Source organism: Ochotona curzoniae, unplaced genomic scaffold (assembly GCF_017591425.1).
Source record: "Ochotona curzoniae isolate NIBS_2020 unplaced genomic scaffold, NIBS_Ocur_1.0 contig_883, whole genome shotgun sequence".
Lineage (NCBI taxonomy): Eukaryota > Metazoa > Chordata > Mammalia > Lagomorpha > Ochotonidae > Ochotona > Ochotona curzoniae.
The window spans coordinates 62,181,178-62,191,845 of record NW_024466599.1 but is presented as its reverse complement, the minus strand read 5'-3'; positions in this window follow the sequence as shown (position 1 = coordinate 62,191,845).

Genomic DNA, 10,668 nt, shown 5'->3' with positions numbered 1-10,668 from the left:
CCAAGTACTTAAACCATCGTCTGTTGTCTGCAAGAATATACAATAGCAGGAAACTGGATCAGAAGCAGAGTAGCTAGGATTGGAACCAGGCATTCTGACACAGGATGTGAGTATCCTGAGACATGGCTTAACTCTTGCCATAAAGCCATGCCTCCCTCATTTTCTTATCCATTCATCTTCTGATAACACATGTAGGTCTATCTGGTCCCTAACTTTGGTTACTGTGAATAAGAGGGAACCGCTGGATTGTTGATGGGAGCACATACTGGTATAACCATGATGGAATTTATATGAGTTTCCCTAAAACTTAAAAGTGAAGTTAGTCTAAGATCCATCAACTTCAGGACAGCAGGTAAAGCCACCATCTGTGATGCTGGTACCTCTTATGGGCACTGGTTTGTGTCTCAGATACTCCACTTTCAGTCTGGTTCCCTGCTAATGATGTGGAAGAAGCAGCAGAGGATGCTGCTTGGGCCCCTGTCACCCACTTGAGAGACTCATGTGACACTCCTGGTTTCTGGTTTCAGCCAGGCCCAGTGCTGACTCTTGCAGCCATATGGGAAGTGAACTACCAAATGGAAGACCTCTTCCTGTAATTCTTTCAAATGCATAATTTAAAAAAAAACCACCAGTAGTTTCACTTCATAGTGTACATCTAAGGAAATAAAATCAGTATGTAGGAGGATATCTGTATTTCTGTTTTCACTGCATAATTATTTACAGTTAGTGAGACATGGTTGCTGTTTTCGTTGTTGGTTTCTAGGGCTCCGGTGTGGTGGCTGGAAATTGTCTTAGTCTGTTTTTTGTTGCTAATAGCACCATGCCACAGTGTGGGTAAGTTATAAAGAAAGGTAGTTTGTTTTGTCTTAAGTTTCTAGTCCAAGGTCTAGGGGTCCCAGCTGGTGGTAGCCTTATTGTTAGCAATCTTAATGCCACTCAGGGCATTCCATGGCAGAGGACAGGGAGCATAGGGGAGAACTAACCAAGACAGCTCTTATAGCTGACCTCCTGAGTGAATACATTCTCCCGTGAATCAATCACATGACTGGAATGATTCAATCATGAAGGCAGAGTCCTAATCACCCCTTGAATGTGCCACTTGGTTCTACCTCTTAGTAACTCATGCTGGGCTTAATGTGTCCAAAGCATCAAAGGAGACAAAACATCTGCAACACATCCTGAACTGTTGATACTTAGGGTTGCTCCAGGTTGTGAAAGAAGAGGGGCAGGGAATGAGGGTTCAAGCCTGCTCCTTCCCTTCCTGCTCATACTTACAGGAGCTTCACTCTGCTACTTCCAGGGAATGCCCTGCCTTTCTGCCTTCCTGGTCTGAGGGAGCTGACTCGTGGTTTGTGCTCCTTCTAGTCATTGTGGACTTCAGAGTATCTCCCTGGCCCACCAACAGGGCTGGGTGAGGGTTGGGGACAGCAGATTACCACTCCCATTCCAAATCTCCGAGTAAGCACTCCCTGCCCAGTCTCCTCTGCTGCAGTGCCCTCTCTGGGGCTCCATGCCATGTTCAAGTCTCTCCACACCCGAGTCACTGTAAAGCACTGGTGTGGGAGCAGCCCCAGATTCCCTCAACAGGCCTGGTGAGTTGGCAGTGGCTCACTTCCTTAAGGTCAACTGCTTGGTGTGCATCACATCTGAATTAGATTGTACTGCTCTAAGGGCAGGAGCCATGGGATTCAGCGGCTCATTTCCTTGTGCCCCTTTCCACACAGTGTTTTGTCCAGACTGAATGATCAACACAATAATATTCAACTGGATAAAGTTGTGTGAAAATGATTGATTTTAGGAAGGTCATATGAAATGGGGAAGGCAGCAATGGCATAGAAATCACCTGTGAATCTTCCCAACAGAAAACCACAGTCAAAACTAACAAACAGGGGCAGCAAGTAAACTGGCATTTATAGAATGCTTAGTCTGAGGTTACTTCGTAAAATTTATGGAAAATATTTGTTACATGAAAATAATGCCTGTGTTAAGAAGGAAGTTAGAAATTAACCTGTGTGTGTGTGAGGGGCCTCAGGGAAACAAATCACGAGTAGAGGCTCCGAATTGCATCTTGGAGGCAGCCCAGTTCTTACACTAAGTCCTGCCAAGGGTAACTCTACAGGTGGCCAGCATTCCCCCAACTCATGCCCCTAAAGCAGGAAGCTCTCCTAGAGGATCCTCAGCACCAAAGTGGTTACCCAGCCTGATAACCTTAGACAACAGAATCTTCACAGCCTTCCGTCAGGGACAGGGGCTGGAGTTTGTCTAACAAGCTGCTAAACCAAGACTTTGTGCATCCAAGGGAGACAGAGCTATCAATCCACCTTTAGGGGAGTTCATTACTTGAGAGTGGTAGAGTTAGTTTTAGAAGGAGAAGTTAATCACAAAGCACTAAACAAAAGTGATTTTGTTTTAGCCTAACGGACTGGGAGTTGCCATTTTGATGATATCTGCACTGGGGAAGAGCAAAGGGGCAGATATTCTAAGTCCATTTTTTTGGGGGGCTAAAACAATTGCTCAACTGGTTCGTTTTCCAGCTGCAAGTGATAATATCCCATATGGGTGCTGGTTTGTGTTCTAGGCTGTTCCACTTCCCATCCAGTTCCCTGTTTAGAGCCTGGAAAAGCAGAGGAGGATGATCTAAAGCCTTGGGACCCTGTATCCAGGTGGGAGACCTGGAAGAGGCTCCTGGTTCTTGGCTTTGGATCAGCACAGCTCTTGCCATCACAGTAATTTGGGGAGTGAGCCAGCAGATGGAAGATCTTTCTGTATCTCCTTCTCTTTGTAATCCTGCCTTTCTGATAAAAATCAGTTAAAAACAATTATAAAGTTCTTTCAAAAAACAAAATTAACTGAATGTACTTTAGAAGATTTTAAAATTGTATCCCAAATATCCAAATATACTTAAAAATACAGTTCAGTATGTAAAGAATTAAAACTTCTGTAATAAAGCTTCAGATTAAAACTTTAAGAAGAAAAATATAAATAACAAAATGTAGCAATGTCATAGAGATTGTAAAGAATCACTGTGCTGATGGAGTTCCAAACATCTGGTTGCTGATCTTTGTCTCCCTCTATTCGATCCCTTGATACAAGGAGACTAAACTGGAAACTACAATCCTCACGTCCTGAACCAGTCCTCTGCTGCTCAATGACAGATGTTACAGAAGGAAATCTAAGCAAATGAACATTCTTTATTAATAGGATTTTGGCAGTAAATTCTCAGTGGTAGAAGTGCAATTTGATGTAAAAAATCACCAGGAAACAATTTGACATGAAGTATTAAAAATCTTAAAACAGTGCCATCCTTTTGATTTACTAACTTCAATTCTAGGCTTTTATTCTAAAGAAAAAGACAAATGCATAGGGCCTTTGTTTAGGAAAGTCCACTACAACTTTAGGGATAATGGCAAATGATAAGAAGAAATTAAACATTCAAGGATAGAAGCTTGAGGTTAGATGATTCATGGCACATTTATGTAATGGAATATGATCCAGCCATTAAAAATCATTTTTATCATTACTTTAATGATGTGAGAAAGAGCTTATAATAGATATTTGAAAATGGCAGGAAACAAAGCAATGTCTATAATTGGATCAAATTCTGTAGAATACACACACACTACACATAGGAGAAAAGGCAGGCAAAAGAATGGCACAAGTGAGAGATAGTGGTAACACAGAGATCACTGGGCTTTTCTTCTCTCCACTTTTCAGTACTCCACACTGATAGAAGAGGACGCTGAGACCAGGGAGAGAACATCAGCTTTCTGCTCTGGTACAGCTGTGAGGAGGCGCGGGGCACTGTCTGACTCGAGAAACATTCTAAAAATAAGTGCAGCTGCTTTAGATGAGGCTGTATAACACAAACTGGGTGGATACTGAACCGCAAAATGTTACATTAGTTTTTAAAATAATTATTATCATGATCATTTTTTTAGAAATTAAAATTATGGGAAAGGGGGATGGAAGGAAAAGTAGCCATGTTGCCAGGAGCACTGCTGTGGGATGGCTCTCCAACCAGTTGCTGGGTGATGGTTTCCCTTCTACTTTCTACCTTTGTAATTGTAGCTGAGCCAGTGGAAGCACTCTGGACCTGATCTAAAGGGAAGAATACACATACACACATACTATATAGATGATAATATATATATTCTATATATATTTTTTCTGATTCAGAACCAATCATCATGCACTGCATTTGATTGTCATGTCACGTTATTCCCCTGATGTAATTTTCCAGCTAAAGGTATTCTGTAAATTTCATATTTTCAAAAATTCCAGGCTAGCAGTCTCATTAAGTGTGTTGCAGTCTGGAAGTATGTGATTATTATATTGTGACTGGTTTATGGTTAAGCAGTTTTAAGTGTTTTTTTTTTAAATTTAAAAACACTGTGCACAAAGATGGCTGCCTGCTTTCCGTTACATTGTATCAGGTGGTGTTTGATCTCTTGTCTCCCAATTTTGATTACTCACTTTAACCCATCTAGTGTACAAAGATCCTCTTGGTATTTAATAAATTATCTGTAGTTAACTCTTTGGGAACAAAATCTTTTACTGTCAACCCTTGTAAGGCAGTGTATGCCACATTCTGTTCATTAAAGCATTGTAAATACACTCCACGTTCAAGCCCCATCTCTTGCAGAGTAGGAAAGGACTTAGGGACACATTTAAAAAGCACAGCCATGGTCAATTTGGTAATTCCTATTTTCCTAGAAAATTTTGCATTTCATTTAGAGTTTTAAAGTAAACACTTTTGATATTTAAAATTTCCTCTATATTAATAATTATTTTCTCTTTGTAGCTTTTTATTTGGGTATTTTCTTTTGCTTTTTAAATATTTATTTATTTTTAATGGAAAGGCAGATTTAAAGAGAGGGTAGAGAGAGAAAGATCTTTCATCCACTGGTTCACTCTCAAAGTGGCTGCAATGACCGAAACTGAGCCGATCTGAAGCTAGGAGGCAGGAACTTCTGAATCTCGCATGCAGGTGCAGGGTCCCAAGGCCTTGGGCCATACCCTACTGCTTTCCCAGGCCACAAGCAGGGAGCTGGATGGGAAGTGGAGCTGCTGGGACATGAACTGGCGCCCATAAAGGATCCTGGGCGTGCAAGGTGAGGATTCAGCCCACTGGGCTATCATGAAAGGCCCTTTTCCCCCCTCTTAATGAGATTAATTAACAGTTGCTGATCACTCTTTTTAAACCAGTATTTGAATTCATGCTTTAGTTTTATTTTTCAATCTTGGTAACTGATTATCTTTATTATTTCATTATTCTTTGATTTTTATTTACCTTATCACTACTTCTATCATGAAACATGGATTTAATTCATTATTTCACATTAAAATACTGATATGCAGTATTTCAGGTTGTAATATTCTTCTGGACATTGCTTTGATTGTAGCGAATAGATTCTTAGGTGTCTGATCTTATTAATCTTTACAATTTAGAAATTCTGAAACTAATTCACACTTACTCCTTCACTCAGAACTTGTTTTTAGCAAGAGCTTTTGAAATTTGCTTTGGGAGTTGAAGAAATTCTTAAATTTTATTACAAACTTTCACTCCATGAATGATAATATTTTTGCATTGTTTCTAGTTTGCTAAGGTTTTTATATGTCCTAATAATGCATGGCAATTTTCATGAATATTCTAGGTCACTTGAGAAGATAAAATTTCCACTAGTGAGCTAACACTGGTATAAACACACGAGATCTACTTAGCTATTATGTTGTTTAGGTCTTCCCCATTCTTTCACTTTGTGTCCTTTTTTCACTTTTCTTCTTGCATTCCATATCTTCTGTTTAGGAGGATGGTTGCTCTGTTATTTTGGTCCATGGACCTCTGTAACTTTTATTCCTTACTGTGAATCACAGTCTAACATCTTTGTTTCATGTAATCCTGCAGGGTGATGATGTAGCCTTGTCTCCTGTTTTCTTATTGTTTGCATTCACCTGATGTAGCTATACCCATGTGTCTAGCTCAACTTCAGTCTTTCTGAATGATTCGCTTCCTGTATGCTTTTGTACATAGTGTAAAACTGGGATTCTTGTTAGGAACCAGCCTAAAAATGGTTCTGTTTTAAAGTGAGTTATTCCTCTTTAGTGATACAAGTTATATGTTTGACCTCAAGCCTGTAACATTATTTTATATGATGTTCTTAAGTACACTTTTTAGCATTGAGGTATAAATGTATATTAGTGATGTTTATCATCTCTTGAAAATGTATTGTGTTACACAAAAGTTTTCTTCTGGAGTCACTTTTACACTAACAGCTTCTCTGTTCTTAGTTTCTTTTCAGTCGTATGGTCTTCTGGTACTTGGTTTGTCTACTTTTAACAATAGCCTATGGTTCTGTCTATTACCCAGTTGGCAGCCTACAACTTATCCTGTTAACTTCAGTCAGAAAAAACAATCATATTTTTGTAGGTCAAAACTAGTTATTATCAGTAGTTTCAGACAGTTCAACATGGTAATATTTTTCCCCCTTTTATTTTTTGCCTCCTTTCCAATTTAAAAGTTATATCATTATATTTGGGCAGAATATTTAAATGGGTTCTTACTCTTTCACCTACCTACAGCTTTGTTTTGTCCTAGATCTGCAAAGAATATATTCAGTCATCACTTTGTCTTGTTAGTTTCTGCATCGATCTGGTCAAAAGAAGTGCAAGCAATAGCACATTGCTTACCCGTAGAGTTGTACATATTTGACACTGGTGTCTACAAAGCCTTTATGTCAGAGGGCTATGTTGAGCATGCATGTCTATATTCTTCCACTTCAAAAATAAATGCTAGCAAAGTGGGTCTTCTGTTTGGCATCTTTTACAGGTTTTACCTACGTAAAATTTTCATGGAGTTTTGCATACTTCTCATTGTCTTAAAATTTCTGTTATGATTTCTAGAAGATATTTTCTGATCATGCAGGCCTTTCTAAAAATGTATACAAATTTTATTGTTGGAGGATCTTAGGGGAAAAGTTAATATCCATTCTTAACTTTATTTGAAATAAAAATGTGTATTTTCAAAATGAAAATTTCAAAGCTGAAGTATAAAAATAGACACAAAAAGGGACATATATCCTGTCTGTAGAACCCAATGTGTTAAGGAAGGTAAATACATCTGCATAATCATAATCTTCGTTTTCATAAAAGAATGCTATCAAAATTCCAGAAATCTCCTTTCCCTGCTTTTAATCTACAACATTAACCACTTAGCATCTAAAATCATGAACTCAATTTACATATTTTTGAATGTCAAATTAATGGAATTAAGTCTAATTGGCTTCTTTCACCAATATTGCAATTGTGAGATTCATTTCTGATGTTTGTAACAGGGGCTTGTTTTCATTGTTATGTAAATTTCCATTGCATAAACATGCAGTTTATTCATGTACTACTGATGTATACTTAATTTGTTTCATTTTTTGGTGAAAAGAACAATGTTACTATGTCTTTTCAGCACATATTTATTCATTGCTGGCTAAACACAACTCCTAGGATGCATGCTTTGTAGATGCTCAGATTTAGATGCTTATGAACATGTCATAGCTTGTGCCAATGACCTGCCTACATTTTCTTTTAGATTATTTTTATTGGAAAGGCAAATCTCTTTGATTTTGAAAGACTTTTTAAAAAGCACACATTCTATTTATCTAGCAATCCCACTTCTCGCAACTGCTCTTAAGGAAATAATTAGGGATTTAAGCATAAATTTTCCATGAGGAAATTAATTACAAAACTGCTTAAAGCAGGAAAAAAAGCCCTAAATATTTATTGAATTAGAAAGATATTTCTTTTGACATGCTACCAAGTAAATGAAGTCCTTTACTACAGAACATATATGCAGTGTAGTAATTCTACTAATGTATGTATGCTATGTGCGTGTGCATAACCACATTTTATCAGAAATTATTCTGCATGCCAGGATTATATGGGTGTATGTTTGTATATTTTAAGAGTACATTTCCAATAAAAATTAAATAAATCTTAAAAAAAAAAGAGTACATTCCTTTGTTTATCTGTATACCTAGCTATATTATTGATATTCTTTTACAGTAAGTATTGTTATCTGACATTATTTCATAGTAAATATTTTATTGAAATATCATATTTTAAAATTTTTCAGAAAAATGAATTAGGCTTTATAATTTTTTATGACGGTTTCACATATCTGTTATATATATTGCTCGCATTAATAGTTGTAGTGCTAATTTATTTTTTCAAATTTTACTTTCTAATTGTTGATTGATATAGATATGCAATTGATCTTTGTGGTCTGACCTTTTTTATTTAGGATTTTGGGGATTTTACTGATTAATTTGACTTAATTTTGGGATTCTCTGGAATTACTATGTATACATTTGTTGGAAAGAATAAAGAGTTCTGTCAGGTTTTACTCTGTATAGTAAACATGTATATAGTTTGACATGTATGTTTTTAGGTTCATATATATTTAAGTTGGATATGACATTTCTGAATTCACTATCCATTATGAAACATACTTGTTCATTACTAGTTATATTTTATCTCTTCAAATTTATTTTCTCTGATATTGTTTTCTTTTGGTTAGTTTTGTGGTACTTATTTTACTTTTAATTTCAGCTTCTTCATTTATTTCTTACATAATTTTCAGTTCTCTGCTGAAAACTTTCATCTCATTCTTGAATTTTCTAAGCACATGAATCAGTTTCCTGAATGCTCATGCTTGTTAATTCCAGTATCAAAATCCTGTGGATTTGTTTGTAACGCCTATTTTTCTCTTGATTTTTAGTTAATGCTTGTCTTTTTGCATGGTTTATCATTTTAATTAAGCATAGAAATAATTGATATGAAAGAAAAAGTGTCTGAAACATTAGAGATAATTTGAATCACTGGGTGATTTTGTATTTCCCCAGGTAAGAGTTATTTCAGCTCCTGGCATGTGGTTGGAACTTTAATCCAATCAGGATTGAACTAATTGGAGGCTACTTTTTAGTGTTGTCATTGGCCTATTTTTAGTGCTCCATCCCTTGTTTGTGATCACTCCATGTTTTTGCTACCTTTTAAGCTCCATGAGGGTACTTATACCTCTGTTAGCATCTCAGTTTCTTAGTGTTCCGAAACAGGCAGAAGCCCCTTGGGGGAGCGGCCAAAGCCAGGGGACTTGCATTGATTAACTACAAGTACGACATTTTTTCAATGTTTTAAAATCAGGCTATTATTAGAGCAGCTTTAGTTTTTATGGAAAAAGAAAGAGCATAAAGTACTGAAAGCTGCTCCATCTTCCCTTGCCCTCATGCAGTTTCCCCACGATGCTCAGACATGCGTACCAGCTGAGTAAAGGCTCTGATTTACTGCCAGACTCCACATCTCACAGGCAGTAAGCCTAGAGAAGTGTCAAGTCTTCAGGTCTGGATCTGAACCCAGCCCAGTGACCTTGGCTTCTGCGTGGCTCTCTGGAATGACAGGCTGGCATGAATAAGCACACAGGTACGAGCTATTTTGTCAGCAAGCCTCTATGAAGTGATCACCAAGTCACAGCCAAGTTCTACCCTGAGAGTTCAGGAGTCCTGTCACTGCTATCTGAAAGATACCTGCTGGCCAGATCAGGGGCTTTTGACTCCTTTCGTCTTCCTGACACAACTGCACTGGAGCAGTTTAAAGAAAAGCACAAGAGGCTTATAAAAATCTACAGAGGCCTTCACTGGAGTCTGGGCCGAGCATGCCAGCAAGGTGCTGACAACCCTCTTCATCTTCCCACTAACATCCCAAAAGAATGCACATCTGGCTTCATTTCCTCAATGGTAGTCCCAGCCTGGGCCTGATGGACCTGGGTCCATTTTTTTTTTTTAAATAATGTAACATTGCTTCACAACTTCGAGAGTTAAGTTTCTCCTAAGTTCTTTCATTCTCTCCTACATCTTTTCTGAGATCTTGAATTCTCAGTGGTTATGACCTGACCAGTAGAGAATAGCAGGCATATTTGCTGGGCCAGTGCTCATTCTTACCCAGAATTCTATATACTAATACACTTTATGAAGTCTAGGTGAAAGTGACATTATCCAGAGACAATGTCAAGGAAATCTCAAGTAGATGATTTAGTGCTTTAGCTCCTCATGTCTTTCCATGTTTGTAAGCACCTTTAAGTAGTTTCTTTTTTCATCTGCTATCTGAACAGCAGAAAGCATTAGAATTGGGAGGGGTTCTGAAAATCTTGTGAGGCATCATTCGAAACAGATACAATCTTCCTTAGAAGACAAAGGCTCTCTTTCCCTTATCTTTATGTACTGTGTACATCTGAATATCTACTCCGAAACAGCAGCAAATGGAATAGGTGACTTCCTAGCAAATGATCCAACACATTTGGTACATGGGGTACTATGCAATCATCAATATTAGTCACATAATTAGCAGTATGGTACACCACACTTATTCCAATGTTTCTAGACCTTTATTTCACAGCCACAATTGGGAAGACATATGGTCTGTGGGTTTTGGTAAAGATAGTTCTGACATGATTCCTCAGATCGCTGTCAATAGATATTTCCTGGGATGCTATTGAATCATTCAGCTTCATGGTTTGCAAGTTGTCTTGAATACACACATCACATTACTGTGAAGAAAATTATTTTGTTCTAGCCACAAGCATTTTCTTTCATGTCTCAGAAAATGAAAGGTATTTAAACCTACATC